Source organism: Capsicum annuum, chromosome 3, assembly GCF_002878395.1.
Source record: "Capsicum annuum cultivar UCD-10X-F1 chromosome 3, UCD10Xv1.1, whole genome shotgun sequence".
Classification (NCBI taxonomy): Eukaryota; Viridiplantae; Streptophyta; class Magnoliopsida; order Solanales; family Solanaceae; genus Capsicum; species Capsicum annuum.
In genome coordinates, this window is record NC_061113.1 from 11818879 (window position 1) to 11824959 (window position 6081).

General features: G+C 35.5%; 1 pseudogene; it reads right to left on the reverse strand.

Annotated features, from left to right (window-relative positions):
- Positions 1 to 283: 283 nt before the first annotated feature.
- LOC124885328 overlaps positions 284 to 6081 on the reverse strand; it is a 13072-nt pseudogene continuing 7274 nt past the window's right edge.

The window sequence follows — 6081 nt, forward strand, 5'->3', positions numbered from 1 at the left end:
AGCTTATACATGTTTGTAGTCAACACACTCGTAGTCAGATTGTTTCTTCCATTTCTCTTCCCACAATAATATAATCTCCTTTTAGATTATGAAGCTCTCCATCTTGGTTTTGATATCTCTTCAACTTAACATGCTACTCTCTTCGTCAAACTTTATGTGACACTCTCTTTTTATTAGTCAATCCTATAAAGAATGACGCTTTTATATATTGTGTAACAATTTAACTTTAAAATGAGATAGTAAGATGTTTTATAGCTACAAGTTTAATAGGGGACATTTCCTATTTCAATAATAGTAATTTCCATAATTAACATTTTTTTAGGTAATTGAAGAAAGTTCATACAACACAGTACAAGAGAATCACAGAATTAAGCATGAGCCAGTGACACATATGTCCTGATTATGTCTTTCATGCTGTTTTGAGAAACTGATTTATTTGCAAAGATAAAAGTTACAACGTAATATTCCTAACAAAGGAACTCTAATAAGCTGATGGCACACCAATGTAAGGATCACCAAATGTTGCAACATTGCCTGGCCTTGAAAATACAATCTACAAAATAAAAGCACCACTTGAATTGTTCTACTTCTCAAATTTAGAAGTCATCATGTATGTCCCAACAAATGTAGAAAAATTGCTCTTTTTGTTAAAGGTGGTTTATGCTATGAAATCTCAAGAAAGATTTATCATCATACCTGATAATCTCCTAGCGTGCACGTTTTGAATCCAGCAGCACAATAGTCAAAGTAGTACTCCCATGTCCTGATGAACTTGTCATCAAATCCCAAAGCATGAATTTGGCTAGTGACACAGTTATCAACGGTCAACATTAGAACTGATCAAGCTAAAATGCTTCCTGAAGAAAATGGTTTTAACTCAGCACAGAAGGTTGGTTTTGCTACCTTTTGTTTTTCAGGAAGTTTTTTCGCCAAAATCTCAGTGTCTGATAATAATGAATTCCTATTTCTTCCAGGTGCACTACACTGCATTTATTTCATTCATAAAATAATATTTTTTTGAAAGATTGACAAGCATGCTAGTGCAAAATCACAAAAATCAACTATGTATTACCATAGTCTGGATGCAGCAGCCATGGCTGATATTAATCGACTTAGTGCAGGCAAGCATCCGCCTGGGAATATATACTCTTTTATGAAGCCTCCACTATGTATATATTCGTCATACATCGGGTCTGGCATTGAAATGAACTAAAGAAAGCCAACACTTGTGAAAAAGCAGCATAGCGAAACACATGCAAGAGAAAATTGAAAGAAATAGAAGGGAAATATATAACAAAGTGGAAAATAATGTGGGTAAATGAATGTCATATTGGAAGAAGAGAAGCCTTAGCTTTCTTAGATTTTTGCAAGACACGATTTATCTTAGTTCATATAGAAGGAAATTAATTTTAAGTGTACATGTATTCTTTTGTCTATGAACTAGGGAAGAGGCAAAATTTTAGCATTATATTAAGGTACATGAACAAGACTAGATACATGCCACAAGTCTTATAAATACCTATGCAGTTTAATCATATTATGTAATTAAAGTCAGATAACTTTAGAAGAATGTTCATCGTCTGGTCTTCAAGAGAATTTGAGTGATTGAGAGTGATATTTTCTCCTAATTTTCTAACAATCTAACCGAAAAAGTAAACAAACTGGATTGTGTTGAGGGGTCACTTTAATTCATTACCTGCAGAACTAGAAGCCCATCTTCTGCCAATGCAGACTCACAAGAAGTAAAGAACTCCCCTATGAACTCATGGCCAACATGTTCCAACACCTCGCTGAAAATGATAATTAGTACAATTATCACACAGGCGTGACATATAATGGGTAATACAATATGTACAAATGTAGATGGATAAAAGCTCACCATACTATAATCCTGTCATATTTTTCCTTATTTGGCATTTGGCGGTAGTCACACAGGAGAAGTGTAATTTGATCCTGCAAAAACCTTTCACTGAATTGAAATACTGATCCTATTGCAAGGTATGGGACTTGAGTCCCACATCGGTTAAATGGGAAGCTGATGTGGGGCTTATATAGCCTTGAGCTCTCCCACCTTAATAGCTAGCTTTTGGGGTATGGTTCTCCTAAGGTTGTATCATATATCAATAGATAACACTAGTTCATTCAATTGCTCAAGTTTAGCTTCAAGTTCTGGGAAGATTGTATTCTCCTGCTAATCATATTTTAGTTTTTTCAGGAGCAAATACAGTTTAGAAGCAAGAAATTGGAAGGAGATTTAGTTCATGAAGTGGAATTTCCTAGTTGCTTTATCATTTACCTCAGTTTATAGCAATTATATTGTCATACAAGCTTCATAGACATTGTAAGTACCATACCTGAAGGCCTGCTTGCTCAACTCTCAACTGTGCATACTCCAGTTGCTGCTCAGACAAAGTTATACCAGTATATTTGCATCCTGTTTGCTTGACAACTTCCACAGCCAAACTTCCCCAACCAAATCCAATCTCTAATACGTGATGTTCTGCGCTAATTCTTGCCTACATAAAATAGAAGTAGTTTCAATTTATGCGTAAACTTAATGTAGAAATGCTGACAATTTTTACTTAGTTGATGACTTACCTTTGCAATGAGAACAGACATTTTTCTCAGCTGTGCAACTTTAAGGTCTTCATCCTCACTCTACAAAAAATAAGAAAGAAAACTAGATCACCAGGAATGAGATCAGAGAACGGGAATGTTAGGGAATTGAAGTTTTGATGATTGACATATGGATGAAACATGTTGTGCAAGCTGATCCACACAAGTGAAGAAAGAGAAGTTACTGGTTCTCACATGTATTGCGTATTGAAGTTGATGCAAGGCTGACAAGGCGTTAAGACAAAAGTGGATAAGCAAGGAAACTCAAATACTTATCACATACAACAAAAGATTAAAGAGAAGATAAGTGCAACACTTAGAGTTTGAGTTGATAAATGAGTCCTGCCAAACTAGGAGTCAAAGTGGAAGAATTCTATTCAATCAAGGAGACAGACGAAAGTAAGAGTGAAACCACCTGACAATCCTATTGAAGAAAGGAGTGCACATCATCTAAGATACTCTATCAGGAGTTGGCTTAAATACAAGAAACAACGTTCAAGAGTTTGACTCATGCACTGACAAGAAAATCATCAATCAACAAATCAGTTCTCTTACTTAAAGAAGAACCCGGTCCTTTACTTAGCAAGTCGTATACTTTATGTAATAGGTTGGTTCTTTGAGTTGTAATGAATCTTTTGTTCTAGTCTCGGTGAAGTATAAGCTGAGTTCGAATTTGTGTCTTTAAGTTAGGGAGCTCGAAGACTTAGGAACACTTATCTTGGAAAGATTTGTGTTTTTGTAGAAATAGGAGTTAGAAGTTTTAATTCCTATTTTACAAGAAGTTTTGTAATTTGCTGATTGTTGAAGCTCGAGTAATAGTGAATTTGGGGCTAAATCCTGTAGAGGTACAGGTCGTGATTTTTTACATCTTTCATGAGCTGGGTGTTTTTCACGCAAAAATATTGTGTTCATCTTTTACTTCAGTGAACCACGTTAGCTTACTTGTTCCACAGATAGGCAACTAGTAGAGTATAATATTAAAATCAGTAGGGCACACACTCTAACAAGTGGTATCAAAACGAGTTTGTCTTAAATAAGGTTAGCACCTAAGAAAAGGATCTCGATAATGAATTCCACACCTCCTACTGGTCACAGTGAAAGCCAGTCAACTACTCGACCTCCACTTTTTGATGGTTCTCACTTTATCTGGTGGAAAGCCAGGATGGAAATGTTCATCTAAGGTGAAGACTACGAATTAAGGGATAGGATCACTGATGGTCCTACAATTCCAATGAAGTTGGTTGATGGTAAACAAGTCAAGAAAGTGAGGAGTGAATTTACTGCTGATGACTTGGTGGCATTAAAGAAAAATGCTAATGTAAAGAATATCTTAGTCTGTGGACTAGCGACTGAGTACAACAGAGTATCAACTTGTACCACTGCTAAGCAAATTTGGGATGCACTAGTCAATGCACATGAAGGTACCTCTCAGGTAAGAAAATTTTGAATTGCTCTTCTTTTTACTGAGTATGAAACATTTAAGATGAAGAAGAATGAATCCTTGTATGAAATGATGACAAGGCTTACTGCCTTAACAAATAAGCTGACTTTCTTGGAAAAAGTCATCACTGGGGAGTAACAAGTTGAAAAGGTGCTAAGGGTACTACCAAAATCAAAATGAAATGTTAAAGTAACTGCAATCAGGGAGGCAAACAAGGATCTCACAAGCATGACACTGGATGAACTAATAGAAAATTTGAGGACTTATGAAATGGAAATTGATGGAACTAATGAACAAGCAGCCCTGAGAAAGTCTTGGCCTTGAAGGCCTCAGACAGTGATGATGAAGTTGAACTTGACTAAGAACAAGTTGACTTCATAACTAAGTACTTCAGTAAATTCTTTAAAAAGAAAAAGAGAACAGGTAGCAAGAAATGTTCCAATGACAATCCAAATAGATGTTATAAATGTGGAAAAATTGATCATCAAATCAGAGATTGTCCTATTTGGGAAATAGAATGGAGGAAGGAAAGGGATAAGAAAGAACTGAAAGAAAAATCCAAAAGGAAGGAAGAATATGCTTTGGTAGTAGCTTGGAGATCTGATTCAGATGATGATGAGATTGATGTAACAACATTCATGGCTATAGGAGATTCTGACTTTGAGAAAGAAGATGATGTTTCTGAGGTAAGTATACTTGAACTTAAAGAAAAATTACATTTATTTTCAAAAACAAAAATTGTTTCCTTGATGAGCGCACTAATTGATGATTTTCAAGAATTAAATTTTGATAGGGATGAGTTATTCAACAGTCTTGCAAGTCTAAAATTTTATCTCATTGATTTAAAAACTTGCAAAAATACAATTAAAGAGGAAAACTGCACTCTCAAGAAACAGGTTGCACAACCTGATTCCTCAAACAATGATCTTAAGTCTGAAGTTTTAAAATTGACACTCACTGATAATGGAAAAAAGGTCATAAGGAACAAGAAAGTGCTAAACTTGAATTAGTCAAGTACAAACAAAAATGTAATGATGAAACTGATATGATGAATAAACTACGCCAAGGAATCTCTAAACTGAAACTTGATCTTGAAAGAGCAAATAGGTGGACAAATTCTTCAAGAATTGTTCATAAGTTGAGTGAAAGAAATCACAGTGAAAAGGCAGGTTTGGGTTTCCACAAAAGTCTTGATGATCCTAGACTTATGTTATATCTGTGGTAACCTTGGACATCCAATCACTGAATTTCCTGAGGTTGCTAAAAGTAAATCTAGCAGTCAAAACCTGGCTAATAAATTTCCTCAAACCAAGAAGAAAAGAACTGGTTTTGGTCAAAGAAATAGGTCAGATTACATATTGCCTGCATGGACTAGTAGAAATTTAATTTATCCATTTACTCATAATCCATGATTTCTTGATCCATGGACTCCTAAGTCTAACCCTTGATTTCTTGCAGGAGAAGGTGAAAGAAAGCAAAAAGCATTAGTATCTGGACAGTGCTTGCTCGAGATACATGACTGGTGATAAGAAAAAGTTCCTTTCACTCTCCAAAATAAATGAAGGATGAGTTTTTTTTTGGTGATGAAAAAAACGAATCATTACTGGAGTTGGAAAAGTTGGCTCTGAGTCAAGAACATTGAAAGATTTCTATCTTGTAGAAGGATTAAAGCACAACCTGCTGAGCATTTCACAACTGTGTGATAAAGGTAATAAAGTTATTTTTACTTCTGCAGGAGTCAAAGTCAAGAGGATGGACACCAAAGAGATTGTGCTCACTGTAAGGAGATAAAGAAATGCTAGGAACAGAGTTGACCAATTTTGAGTGCAATGGAAAATAATCCCCTCCTTTGGCATAGGAGACTTGGACATGCAAGTCTAAAACAACTTCCAAAGATATGGTGTTGGGATTTCCCAAGACCAAGTTCAAAGAAGAAAAGTTATGTAGTTCTTGTGTAAGGGGGAGTAGGTAAGATCCTCTTTTAAGTCAAAGAACCATGTCAGCACTACCAAGTGTCTTGACCT